Source organism: Haemaphysalis longicornis, unplaced genomic scaffold (assembly GCF_048455015.1).
Source record: "Haemaphysalis longicornis isolate Haplotype H1 unplaced genomic scaffold, Haemaphysalis longicornis Haplotype H1 scaffold_12, whole genome shotgun sequence".
Taxonomy (NCBI): domain Eukaryota; kingdom Metazoa; phylum Arthropoda; class Arachnida; order Ixodida; family Ixodidae; genus Haemaphysalis; species Haemaphysalis longicornis.
Genome location: NW_027526225.1, coordinates 114042145 through 114056846, shown reverse-complemented (window position 1 = coordinate 114056846; position 14702 = coordinate 114042145). Strand labels below are relative to the sequence as shown.

General features: G+C 48.0%; 1 protein-coding gene across 3 annotated transcripts in view; it reads left to right on the top strand.

Moving 5' to 3' along the window:
• LOC144163311 (uncharacterized) overlaps window positions 1-14702 on the top strand; it is a 128431-nt gene that overhangs the window by 67376 nt on the left and 46353 nt on the right. The window contains exon 1 of one of the 3 annotated variants that reach the window (XM_077694240.1): window positions 6194-6209. The exons of the other annotated variants lie outside the window; for them this stretch is intronic. The gene's annotated coding sequence lies outside the window, so the exon portion shown is untranslated. Of the gene's footprint in view, window positions 1-6193; window positions 6210-14702 lie in introns of those variants that run through there. 3 annotated transcript variants of the gene reach the window in all.

Genomic DNA, 14702 nt, shown 5'->3' with positions numbered 1-14702 from the left:
AGCTCTTTGTTAGAAATTTTGTGTGCTGGTCAATAATCAGAAGAGCCGGAGTTCCCACAGTGTAGGTGGCAGCAAGAAAAGGAAACCGGGATTCGGGGAAGAAAGGGAATAAAATATGTTTTGTCGGCGGCAAATAATGCCGCGCTTAGAGGCATTGGCATTCGCTCTGTGCTGTTTACAAAAACAAAGTAGCAAAATAGAACGGAAGAAAGTTCCGAAGAGTGACGTAAGAAGAATAGCGGCAGAAGGGCAGAAAGGTGAAAAAGAAAACGGTGTATGGTGTTGCGAAAAAAAAAAAAACGGTGGACGATTATTTCAAGCTCTCACTTGAGAATTACGCGATGTCTTTACAAATTCCTGGGCAGGAGAGGAGTTCTTTCATTAAAGAATAAGGAGAGGAGTCTCTTCTTGTGTGTTTTGGGGTTCGCACAGCTTTCTATTGCGTTTTTTTTTGTAAGCGACAGTGCAAAACTCAAGTTCAATGCCTACAGGATTCCACGATCCGTCGATCGTTTCTATTCAATTATTCACGCTTATTATCTCGTTGCTCGATTCGAAGAATACTTGTTTCTGCGCCTTGTGTTCTCGTGTTTTTTAAGAAAAGGAGTTTTATGCAGTACTTTTGTAACGGGTTCATTCACGCCCCTAGCGGAGACGCTAAATAATAAAGCAGTAGAGTAAGCTGCTTACCTCTAATTCAAGTAACTGTGTTTAGGTAGCAACTGTCTTGTGAAATTGTATTCACAAAAAAGAAGGCCACGTGTTGCACGTATTATACATTAGGGTGCATTGCTTCCCACGTAAGCTGCTTTATTAATTCACAATCAAGACTGCGCTCTCTCTTGATTCTTCCCGTGTACTTTCAGCACAGTTCCTGATTTAAATTTTATTAAAATAATGAACCTTTATTCAAACAATGAAAACCCCGCATTTTCTTGATACTGCGTAGGAGTCCCCAATTGGTAGAGCAGGTGCGTATGGGTTTGCCAGGACTGAAGAAAAATAGGGGTTGGATATAAAAGGCCGGAGATTGGAAAACGGCGAGATCTTTTAAGGATTTTCCTCAATCTAGTGTGTGATCAAAGAATGAGTTCAGTGGGGGCTGGAAGTTTACAAGTAGTACATATGAACGGAATTGGAGCAGGGTGGAAAAACCTTAAGCCACTTTGCACGAAAAAAAGGTTGTAGCACCAGCTCCAGCGACATCGCTGGATCGAGTGCCGCTCATCGCGCAGCAGCCCGATAGACATGGTCACAGGCTGCGTGGCCGCGCGGGCGCACGAGGACACGGGGGTCTCGCCGGTGCTCACAAAATAGAATCTGGTTTTGCCTTGCAACGAACGGTCGTCCTGCCTGCTCCTTCCACTCGCCCGAGAGAGAGAGATAAAGACATTTATTCGGTGAAATCCGGCACCGGGGGGTGCGTCACGCAGGACTCCGCCCCGTCCGTGGAGTCCCCGAAAGGACCGGGCTGGATGACTAATGTGCCTGGGGAGACCGGGCGTGAGGGGCATTACAGCCACCACCTTGGTGACTGCCCGATCCGCCTCGTTTCTGTCTAGCCAGGGCTAGCTCCAGCTGCTGGATCACCGTCCGTTGCGCACTGAGGTCCGTAGAATTGAGCGCGCACTGCACATTCGGGGGGAGCACCCGCGGGTACCCCTGAGTTTCGTGTTCTACACATCCCCACATTACGTGTGGTAAGTCTGCTAGCACCAGTTCACACACACAGCACGTGTCACTTGCGTAGTATCCTGGACACACATAACGCGCCAACGCCGGCGTAATCACTGTGTTTGTCTGTAGTTGACGATAAAGCACTACCTCGGTACGGGTGAGGAGTGGGTGTGGCTGCACTGTCTTCCTCCGTTGCTCCCGATGCCAGGCGAGTACGTCTCCATAGTTCAGGATTGGGTGCATTTCATTGGAGCTGTCGCAGTCAGTCTCATTTCCCTCCGCCCGCGACGTGAGAGGTTCGGCAGTCGCTACACGGTGTGCGATCTCTCGTGCAACTTTGTCCGCCTCCTCATTGCGGTTGGGGGTCCCCTTCGATAAGTTTCTCATGTGCGCCGGGAACCATCTGAGGTATGCTCGGGCCATTCTGTTTGTGGGTGCCAGTTTCCACGCAACGCTGCTTATCGCATCTCTGCTGTATCTGTGGACAGCAGAGAGGGAGTCGCTCAGTATCGTGATGGTTTGACCGGGTTGACAGGTCAACGCAAGCGCTATGGCAGCTTCTTCAGCTTGCACGGCCGTACGGGTCCGGACACTGCCGGCCGTTACACACTGACCATCGCGTGCTCGTATTACCGAGAGTGCAAAGACCCCGGTCTTGTGCTGATGTTCGGCTGCGTCGACGTAATATGCCGAGCCATCGTTTTCATACATGTGCGCTAACGCATTTGCTCGTGCTCTACGACGTCCCTCGTCCAGCCCCGGCTGCACGTTGCGGGGAAGTGGAGGCACGACTAGTTGCTGCGCAAGTAGATGCTTCTTGCCCGCGTGTATCCTTTGGTCTCCCTCTTCAGGCAGGGGGTCCACCGGTGACGTCAGACCCGCCCTGTGGAGTATCTCCCTGCCCGCTTGCGTGGTGCCAAGCCGGACTATTTGCGATCATAGCGCCCTACAATGTCGGGCGCTATGTCGCTATGTCGGGCGAGAGGAAGGGGCCTCAGGCAGGCGTGGTTGAACGAAGCGAGGATGTCGGAGATCTCCTCTGCGGCTGTCGGCGGAAGGGCTCCGACGATGTGGAGAAATTTGGTTTCTTGAGAGGTGATCCGAGCCAGCTGGAATTGCGCCTCTGCTTGCAGAAACCAGGTCGTCGGGTGGCGCTCCCAGAATTGCGGAAGCCGAACGGTCAAGGCTGAGACTGCTTCGCCGGCTTCTCGTAAACGGGTTGAGTCCTGGTTGTCGAGGGATATGGCTCTACATTAACCTCGGTGGCGTGCTCGGTAGGGTAACCAATTGTAGGGCGCTATGTCCTGCCTGAGGCTCCTTCCTCTCGCCCGACATAGCGCCCTACAAGCTAACGTTTCATAAGTTCTCGCGTTCATAGTTAAGAGTGAGAGTAGAACGTGGGGTTGGGAGTGTGGATAACGAGGGAGACAGCAAAGCCGTTGCCGCGTTTCACTCGACGACTTATTGGTTATAATGCCGATTCTGGAGGGTCTGTACAAAGATTACAGGAAATAAAACGATAACGTAAAGGTCTCACAACACTCTCTCTTTAAGCCACCTCCTCCTACCCTTTTCACTCACTCACTCACTCACTCACTCACTCACTCACTCACTCACTCACTCACTCACTCACTCACTCACTCACTCACTCACTCACTCACTCACTCACTCACTCACTCACTCACTCACTCACTCACTCACTCACTCACTCACTCACTCACTCACTCACTCACTCACTCACTCACTCACTCACTCACTCACTCACTCACTCACTCACTCACTCACTCACTCACTCACTCACTCACTCACTCACTCACTCACTCACTCACTCACTCACTCACTCACTCACTCACTCACTCACTCACTCACTCACTCACTCACTCACTCACTCACTCACTCACTCACTCACTCACTCACTCACTCACTCTCTCACTCACTCACTCACTCACTCTCTCACTCACTCTCTCACTCTCTCACTCACTCTCTAACTCTCTAACTCTCTCACTCACTCACTCATTTCACGTTTTCAACATATTGTTCGTTGCGAACCATATTCTGCACCGTTTCATCAATATTCTATAAGCGCCACGTACAGCGGAGCGCCATGCATTATGGCTGCTTATTCTCACGGCCATCCGAAGTAAAAATATTGATTGGTCGGGCGTGTTGCTTTATCTTATTTGTAGCTAGAAATGGAGCTTTATGCGTGATGAAGGGTGGTGCAGTGTTCAGTACTTGCACTTTTCGCACCACTTATCCCCGTGCGTTAAGCGACTGTAATTTTTACGTCAAAGAAGTTGAAAGCAGTTGCTACGCGGCTACAAAGTGCGGGCAGCCTGACTCTTCGAGAAGTATCTGCTTCCCCTGTTTCCATCCGCACTTCCTACAAGAGTGTCTACTTTACAGAAAACAGCATCCAGGACGATGGCGTCTTGCTTGTACCGCCGAACTGAGGTATTCGAAAAATTCTGGTCCCCTTCAGCTTCTTAGCCTAAGATTACCACGGGCACAATAAAATGCGCAGATATTCCGGGAAGTGTCTACTCATGCATAAGCATTCCTACACCGGTTCTGTGCATTTTTAGCTTTGTTTCATCACCCAAGTACTATCCCTTTTTACAGAATTGAAACTATTATATGCGTTAACAGCGCAAATTCTGCGTTTTTGCGCAGATTTCAGGCGTCACACGGTCATTACTGCTCGGTATTTGGCAAAGAATGCTTACGCATCAAAAAGAGACCGTCCCAGAGTTCTATTGCACAAGTTTCACGTAGGAAACTCTATTGCCTCGTGCTAATACCTTTATTTTAACTTTTAAATCACGTGACACAGCCTATAAAAATACTTTGACTTTTTAAATGATTGCAACCCACCAAGGTCGACCATTGGTTCGACTTGTAAATACGGTTCATTTTAATAGACGAAGTTGCAATCTCTGGATTTCCCCCGTTGTCCGCCTGAAAGATTGTTCAGTTGCAGTACAGAAGTGCCTGGCAGGCAAAGCACGCTTTACAGGTGGACAGAGAATCGAGTTTATGATGCTTTGAAAGCAACCGAAAGGAACGAGCAAATGTGGATTCATCAGATAGATATGAATGGGCCATGATTACGCTGCAGAGATAATTTGTCGCTGCGTGAAAAGCCTAAATGACACATTTCCGTAACTGTTTCACATTTGTATTATGTCTGCGCCGAACGTAACGGGGTGGAAAAGCTGAGTACCTGAAATGGAATGTCAATGCAAATACGCCCGTGTGTTCGAGATTTCAGCGCACGTTACAGATCCCCAGGTGGTCAAAACTAATCCGCAGCCCTCCACTACAGCGCGCCTCATCGCCTGCGTTGCGTCGGAGCGTTAAACCCTACAATCAATCAAATCAAATCAATCAATGGAATGTCATGGAAGCGACTAACTTGCAGGATTAGGGCAGAAATAGCAATTCCATTAAACATCCACCCAATGTCTAGATTGGTGGGGTTAAATGGCACAATTCCGTGGCTACTGCCGGAATTAAATTGACCCTTCTCCGCACCAAGGTTTCTTTGCACTACTTATCTCTTTCTCAGCCCGCGGGGGGGGGGGGGGGTAGTAATGCATTCGTGTGCCGATGATCCCGTTGAAGTTAGAGACTACTATACGCCCTAAATGAATTCAGCACCAAGCGACCTCGTCTTCTAATGCGGGGTTCCGCCGCATATAGTCACAGCAAACACCTAAGCTTAAAGGCCTTTGAAACACTTTCTTGAATTTTTTTTCATCTTACATTACTTTTGTTCGCAGCAAACAACAATGCGAGCCCCTTCAATGGACAGCCACGAAGCTATGAAGCAAAATAGTACTTCTATATGACCATTAGCTAGCTAAGAAAACTTGCTGGAAAGACTGATATCTTTCGCGGTCTGGTCATTGTTTACGAGGTCGAGCGACGTCAGTGCAGCAATAAACGCGTTTAGAAGCCAGTTTAAAGAAAATAGCAACAAAACCAAAGTGGGGACAAGAATAGGGATCTGCTGTGACAAGAAAATCATGCAGCAGCGCCATGTAGTGGCAGTAACTATAACCTTCTAAGTGCCTCTGGCGCGAAGGAAAGAGTAGAAGTGTTTATCGGCAGTGTTGCAGTAGTGGCCGTGGCGCAGTACGGTTCCGCAGCGCCCTCCTCTACCTGTCGGCACAAGTCATTTTCCCCTCCCTCTCCTCTGAGCAGGTTCGACATGCGCGCTCCCCTCCTCTACTCGACGAAGTACAGGCCGTCAATTTGCGTCCCGGTCTATATATACGCGACGCACAGCGCTTCGAGCGCCTTCCATTCGCGGCGGCCGCGTGCTGCGCGTGTTCCCATTGATGACTTCTGGGCGCGGGTGGCCGTGCGTCCGTCTGTTGCCGCGGCCACCGGGACGTTTACACGACGCTCACGCGCACGCGTTTTGACGACGGGCGCGCCATTCGACCCAGTCGCGGCGCAGACGCCGGCCGTGGGGCCCAAGGCGGCGCACGGACTCGAGACTTGCATTTCGACGCCTGACCTTGCGCGTAAGCCGCATTTGTTTGAAGCACACGACTTTATTGCACAGCCTTCTTTAGAACGCGAGTGAGCGTTGTTTCTAGCACTTAGTTCGGATACACAGAACACAGTCAGTAAAATGAGTGCGGGCAGGATGACATGTTTTACACCCGTTTTCTGGAGCTTAGCTACTTTACTTGTAGGTATTTGTTTTGGGATTACGGGAAGATATCTTCAGGCTACACATAGGTAAGCGAACTTTCTCTTAATTTTTTCCCTGAAAATGAATAAATAATCAAGATACCAGAACTGCAATAGGGGTTTTGTGCTAGTAAGTCTTTTACGAACCGAGGGGTCGTAGAAGTACGCAATCTGAATTTCGGGTTAAACAGCAGCACATCGCTTTTGAGCTTTGGAGCATTATTTGATGGAGGGCAGCAGAGCAATATGCCAGTAGAAGTTCTCTACTACGCGACGAAATATTGCTTCTGTGTTTCACCTGCGTGAAGATTTAGCCGTTCCTTTTAAAATTCAGCCTTCACGTAGGCTTGTATACGCTATTCACTTGAACCCAACCTTTTTCGACCTTAGTGCGCCGTACTAAAATATATAAACGTCACCACAGCGTGCCCGCTGGAATTCCTAGTAGGTTAGCCTCGACGACTTTTGGTAGTCAATATCGCGTAAAATATTTTAAGATACTGTTAACGGATGAAATACTACACTGGTTCGTCTCCCCCCTTCCCCTTCCCCCCGAAAAAAAAGAAGACGAAAAAAAAAAGTATGCTTCAGACAGATTCCTTATTTTCTGTAAAAAAATCGATCTTGTGTTTCAAGTTTCATTGACGCAGTACAAAAACAATTGTAAGCTATGTAAAACCTCCCAATTTGTAGTTAGGGAGTGGCAACAACATCTAAGCTTTGAAGTAAGCCTAGGCCATGAATTTCTTTCAGCCTTGATTTATCCAGTGTTGCACGCCAAAACGTTGTGGTAGTAGGTGCTTTTCCTTTTCACCTGGATCGCGAATGTACTCACCTTCACTGGAAATCAAACCGGCGGCTTCTTCCGGTAACCAAGGGAAGACTTTAGCTTCTCTGCCACTAAAGCGTGTGATTCGAAGCTTTACAAACGCATAAATACAAAATACAGACGAGGCTAAAATAAATTAAACAGAAAATGAAGGAATCAGGACAGAAAAAAATGTACAGCGCTAGGAGAAATCGATTTGTTTGCTTCGCCCCATCAATCTTGTGGCTGGCGTAGTGGCTGTTCCCGTTTGCCCCGAACACATATGCGTGGTCTCCGCAATACCGTCAGAGTCTCAGGCAGTCTGCAACAGATGTTCGCGCCATTAACTGCAGCAAATGCGCCTTTCTGCCTAACACCATCACACTTCCCTAGTTAATGTGCCTCGAAACCCCTCCTAAATCTGCACCCATAATCTTTCTCTCGCTCGTGACTGCTGCAATAAAGGGTGCTTGACAGCTGCTAGCACCCCTTACAACCTAACGTTTCCTCCAGGAAACGCTAGAATTAACTACTCTGTAGTCTAGCATGAATTGATATTAACGATAAAGAAAAATATGCCCGTATTCGCAAAGAAGCTACGACAGGGCTATGTCGAAAAAGAGAGCAACGCATTACGTTAAATCACTGGATCTATGAAGTACGCCGAAGCAGCTAGACATGCGGGTGGTTAAATTTCTGTTGTAATCAGAGAAACAGTCACTGCGGCCAATAATCGGAACTCCCACGTTGTTTCTTAGGAGTGGAATGCCTGAGACATTTATCAACCGCGGTGAATTCACGTTATAGCGAAGGCAAAAGGGGCCTTTAATGAATGAAAAATTCGCCTTGGGTAACATACTAGTTGAGGCAGCTGGCTGCATCAAAATCTATTCACCATGTCTCAGGATTGAAGAACTTAACATCTCGTGTTGTATCAGAACACCCCACCCCCCTCCCCCCGCTCGATGATGTATTGGAGGAACGTAATAACAAATTTAAGACACCGGAATATAAATTCAGAAAATAGAGCAAAGGTGGTTGATATTTTTGAAATAAATGTCTGGTTAGGTCCAGTGAATGGCACTTCACTTGATATTGTAGCTGCATATGTGGCCATGCTACGCCTAATTTTAGTCATGGGCATTGTGGTTGTAGTCAAACATTCCAGCTATTCCTACGTGCTCACGAGAAAACTTTTTAAAACTTTATAAACAATCCATTCCTTTCGGGAGCTCTGTCCAAGCCCTTTTTAAAAACGGTGTGGCTGTCTGCGGCTTGTGAACGCATGCACAACTTAGCACATACGACAAGTTAGTGAGACGTCTATGAATAAGATTGGGCAAAGGTGGCGACAGCACCAGATAAATCGTGGAGCTAGGTAGACGCTCATTTGGGACTTTGGGATGAACTACGACGACAAATCTAGAAGACGCGTGCGATGAAATTTTTGTATGATATACCTTTTTAAAACTAGTTTGCATAGCTTTTGGTAAAAATAAGATTTTATGTACACTCTTCGTTCAGCGCATTAACTTTTTTGTTTATTCCAGGTGAACATTTTCTCGTACGTTTGGCGCTATTACGTAACAAAACGTTGTTTTGCAGTGTAACCATTACTGCGGCTATTCCAATCGACCGCCACCTTCCTTTGCGTGGAAAGTCATTTCGTGGATGCAGTAATTTGCGAATTTGTGTACGTTGGGGATGATGAGGAGCTAACGAAGAAACCCTTCCCCGGCACTAGGTGTTTACCTCGTAAATATCAGTTGGCTGCAGCGAAATGTAAAGCAGGCCCACGATAATGGTTTGGAATGCATTACGCCTTGACTCCCGAGTGTCTACCGAAGGATAGCCAGAACAAAATGTACTTTTTGGAGCGTACCAACAGCATCTAGTAAATGTTGAATTTGAGCCGATATCGATGTCGATATCGACCGATAAGTCGGTGGAGGGAGGAGATTAGGGAATTCAGTGGGAAAGAATGCATAGATTCAAGCCAAGGATAAGAGCTGCTGGAAGTCAATAGAAGCGGCCTTTATCTTTCAGTGGAGATAAAACATGTTGATTAACAATAATTATGGCGGTACTTAGAAGTGCACCAATTTGAACCTAAAAAGAAACTACTGTGGAAAAGATTATTCACAGCAAAGGTTTTGAGGAACTTATTTGTGTATGGTGTCCGCAGTTTAAAATGCCAAGAAGATGCCGAGCGCTCGTGAACGCGTTCCTCGAGCTCATGTTCATCAAGCTAAGCATACCCACTCAGGGAGATTGGCCAACACTGGCCACAAAAGAAACTCCAGCGTTCGCCGTATCGTGGAAACACTCGCTCGGAACGAGAAGGGAACGTCATAGCGTACGGCTCGCGTTCGTCCGCCCTCGTGTGAACGTGCACTTGCGCTCTTAGCGGTAGAAGAGCTGCGACCTAAATGTCGAAGCTGCTGTAGGTGATCTTTGACTCCACATAGCCCGGCCACGGATAATGAATGAAACAAATCTTTATTAAAAGCAACAGGTGCAGTTGTTAGGGCACCCGCCCGGTGGAGGATAGTTTTTTTTTTAATTGCGAGAGATTGCCCGATGACATAACATGAAGTTTTAAAGGCACAACATTGCACCAGTTCCGCGCAAAAATCCACGAGGAGACCGGTACTGGGGTCCCCATATCCAACTCTTAAGATCTGGGGGTCTCCCAGGATGGAACCCTGTGCCTCGATGGTGTTGAATTAGGGCATTTCTGAGACCCGAGCAAGTCCACAACAGGTGTTTAACGTCGGGTTCTGGCGTGCAAAGCATTCGCTAAAGACGAAAAGTCACTTTTTCAGAGTAGCGTACGAGAACGTCTACCGAAACAATGAGCTCACTCTGACCTTGCTGAACGTAAGGTCATTGAAATGCCATGCCGCTGGCCCCAACCACAACACCACAACAATATTAAAACTCAACTCTGTGTCCGTCAGTGATCACCTACAATAGCTTCGCCATTCAAATCTTGCACGTGAGTGCAAACTTTCATGAATTTTTACATAAAACACGAACTGAACAACCTCGCAGCGCTGCGCAAACGCTGCAGCGACAGGGTGCGCGAGTGGCACGGAGCCTGTTAAAGTGCAGCTTTCTCTCATTTTATTGGGTCTCCTATCCCAACAAAAGCCGGCACTCTGCCGAAATATTTCATCCCTCTTGCGCCTGCCGAGGGCTCAAAGCGTCTCGCGGCACTCAAAATGCAGCGGAACTTAGGCGCTGTCGGCGCAAGGCATCACCCTCTACACCAACGAGAAAATAGGTTACGCCTCGCCCACACCTCAAGACTGCTTGCGTTTATTTATTTACCGGCGCTCTCTGGCGAAGCGTTTGTACTTCTTTTTTGCTCTGCCAAGAACCTTTTCCCGACAGTTCCGCGAACTGCATTTTGAACTCGCGCTCTTTTAACACCAAAGCGGGCGCGACAGGAATAGCGCAGTTTCCCCGAGCCCGTCGCAGGCCGCGTTACGGGCGAGGAATTGAAAAGTTCCCTTCGCCCGCATGCATAAGTTTCGCCAAGCTTTAGTCGTATGAGGCTGCCGCCGCTGGCACTGCTTACGGGACCACTCGAGGGACTACTCTAAAACGCACTTTCCCGCCCCTACCGGTTCCCACGGGACTGAAAAAACAGAATCAAAAAGAAAACACGCGAACGCAGTTTGTGGGAAGTAGCAGGCAGTGTGGAGCTTATGGAAGGAAAATAAGTACACCTACATGTACCATGCATAAGAAACAGGTTCTTGCGGGTTTAAAATGAATGGTGTGAGCAAACGCAAAAGCAGAATCTTGGTGCATGCTTTCGTTCTTTTTATTTTTTTTGTGGCCACTTTGAGCGACACCTTGTGCGAAGTTAAGACTTCGCCGGTCAGTTTAGCCGGCGTCGATGAAACTTAATGTTCGATATGCCTAATGAACTAGGCCGTTCATTAGGCATATACACCGCTATTTCACCGAATTTCACTGCCCGCTATTTCACCGAACAAGGTTGCGTTTTAGAACAATCATTTGTTCCCACGAAAAACTAACTGCAAAACGAGGGGTCCTCTAACAGTGAGGTTTAAGTACGCTTAACTTCTTAACTTCTTAACCGTGGCTGAAATAACTGCTGATCGCCAGCGTTTTTCATGCTAGACGCATTTAAATAGCTACCATTCAGGAATGCGGGATTGGTTCCCGCATATGCATGTGCTCCAGCACACTGGGTGGGCCCGTTGGGATAACCTGCAACCAGGATGGCTGACCTGCAATTTTTTTTCTCCGAAGGTGACAGAATGATTGGTGAGACCCTAAAGGCCACCAACGTTGTACATGTGCCAAACAGGAAAGCGACAGTTGTGATGGTTAACGGCCAGTTTTCAAAGACGATACCTTTCTAGCGCTACTTAGACACAAAAAATTGGTCTGTCTGTCTGTCTGTCTGTCTGTCTGTCTGTCTGTCTGTCTGTCTGTCTGTCTGTCTGTCTGTCTGTCTGTCTGTCTGTCTGTCCGTCCATCCATCCGTCCGTCCGTCCGTCCGTCCGTCCGTCCGTCCGTCCGTCCGTCCGTCTGTCTGTCTGTCTGTCTGTCTGTCTGTCTGTCTGTCTGTCTGTCTGTCTGTCTGTCTGTCTGTCTGTCTGTCTGTCCGTTAAGCCGCCCGGTCAAAAAAAACAGGTGAATAAATGCTTGACGACGGAGTATATGTGAACTACTAAAGTTAAGTACTTTCATGGCTCGTACATGTCACCAATATCCAGGGTAAAGGAAACTCCAGACATATTTTCGTCAAAATATAAGTACATAACCCAGGGTACCATTGTCCTCTTTAGTAAGAGCACAGCTTGGATTGATTTTCACGATGGCACATAAAAAAACGGCCTTGAAGAGTAGCGAGATAAAAGCAGGAACTAAAAAGATACCGGCTCGAGCTGATACAAGAACAAGAAAAGGCATCACGAGTGGCGCGCGGGCTGTGAAAATGCGGAAAAATTGAATTGGATCTAGCAAATCTCCGGCGCACTCGTTATAAGAGAAGCGATAGAGGAGGGGAAGATCAGGAGGAATGGGAGAGGGTGAAGAGGGTGTTATGTGGCGGGGGCAGCTGACGATTATCGTCCTTCGACGACATTTGCAGCGACTCGTGTAGATACGCGGCTAATCACAGTTGAGCTGATGGCGTCCTGTCAAAAAACTAATGCATTTCCTCGTAGACTGGTTGTTCTACCGAAACACTCTGATAAGATCTCTGGAACCGGGCCTACATTGTGTCAAAAGGGTTACATGAAAACGGTTAGCTTTCCTTTCTGTGTTCACACAATGAGCCCCTCATTCTATATTCTGATTTGCTACATGCACAGCGAGAGCCTCAGTTATGGCAGTCTTGGCGCTATAAGTAGCATAAGAGGGTTACCCGCTAGCTGACTACTTCCGACACGAAGTAGACGCTCGAGTAACATCCCGGGGATTAAAGCGAAGGCCCGCTCACACCGAGTTGACGGAGAGGCGTTGGCATCTACGCCTAACAGTAGGATGCAATTTAAATTAAGGGAACTTTATTACGAATTTACGGGAATCTGTACAATTGGTGGAGTAGAAGAAAACAGGAAAAGAGAGTGGGATGGCCGTCACATTCGTCCAGTTAGGTCTGTTTCCCACAAAGAAAGTGTCGTGCTTGCTGCATACAGGTGAGGGGGCTAGTCTGTCCATTCCTCCAATGTGCCAACGCCGAGACCCTAGAGCTTGTTCCTCTGCGTTCAGGCCGGGACAATCCCACAGTAGGTGCCAGGCCGTCGGATAGGAGCCGGTATCACACGTGCAGCGCGCCGTAGTGGCTGCGCGGACGTACTTCCCGTCTTTCCTGGTGTTGTCCATGTGGGCTGTGCTGTAGGGTCATCGACTCGAGTTCCTTTAGGTGCGGCATACCCTCGTCACTTGGCCGGTACATCTTCACTAAGGACACCACCTGTCCTCGTACAATTACGCGAATACCCAAGAAAGAAAAGGGGAGTACGGCTTCCCCGCGTGCCCATTTGGTATGGCATCGTACCGGTACTCCTGAGCGCATGGTTTTTACACTTTCTTTTTTAATCTCAAACATCTAATAGAAAGTTAAAAATGTTCCGACACGAACAATGCTGAGCTACTTTCCTATACTTCTTTGGCGTTCTTGGCTGCTGGTCTTTTTTTCTCTCCCTCTCTCCCTCTCTCTGTCTCTCGGTCTCTCTCTCTCTCTCTCTCTCTCTCTCTCTCTCTCTCTCTCTCTCTCTCTCTCTCTCTCTCTCTCTCTCTCTCTCTCTCTCTCTCTCTCTCTGTTTGTGCGTGTACACGTGGGCACGCGTGCGCGTGTAGGTGTTCCTCTTGAGAGCCTTTTCCCGTTTTTTTGGGGTAGGGCAGTATGGGGAGGGCGGGGGGAGGGCTTCTGACTACAGTGTAACCCCGTTCATACGTTTTTCGCCGGACCGGGAAAACAAAACCTAACAAACAATAAAACACACCAGCGAGGAAACCTTCCAAAATGAACAAAAGCAGTCTAGCTTTGACTTGCAACCATGTATTTCTGCAACTTTGGCTTTCGAACCTTAAAAAAACTCGAGAATGTAGGATTTCCGCTTTTTGCAGTCACCGAAACAAAAAAGCGCGTGGCAATGTAAGGTTCCTATCGATGTCGACTCGTTCCACGCTGACTGCTTGTCTACTGTTTTTAGTACGTCAGGCTTTTAATGGAGGTAAAGCAAAGTGCCTCCCGTTTTCCCGACGCCATTAAGGCACGAGAAAGTTCGCGTTTGCAAGTTCAACAGCGTTCTAAAAGCTTGAAGCGCACGATGACGACGAGAGCGCGTGCTATTCTTGCGGTATGCTTTCGTGGCAAACACGCACCTACAGCATTCCGAAGTTAAACTTCCGTTGTAAGCGCAGTGATGATGGTGGTAGCACAGAGTAACATAGGGCCCTCTAGTGGTGATGAATCGCACCCGCATGCGGCTTCGTGCTGTCATTTTCGTAGCCAAGCCTGGCCAAGACTCGTCAAACGTCAAAATGGCGGTCCGCGCATGTTGCCCTGGCGGGTTCGGAGTGTCAGCTTGCGACGAATGATCCGAGAAAGTTCTCTGTGCCTTGTGAGGATTTTAATAAATGGGGCGCTATGTGAGGTGCGCCGGGACTAGAAAAAACAACGTAGCAGCCAGGAATTCGCAGCACTGGGGAAGGTAAAAGCGGGGTTCTACTGATAAATATATGATATAGATATACTGAAGAAACTGAAGGTTTTTATGCTAAAATTGCATTTAGTGTTATAACAACGAGGTCGCCTTCACAAAACAACGTCCCGAAAATCAGCGCTCTGTGTGGTGGCGTTGTATTCGTTCTGCTCATGTGCCGTCACGCGTTCTCCCCACGCGCTGTGCCCCACGAGCTCCCTTGGTACCATCCGCTGTGGATCGTCAGCCACATCACCGAATTTGTCAACTAATAAAAATATAATAGTTTTGCGATTAGATATACAATCTCGTAGTTT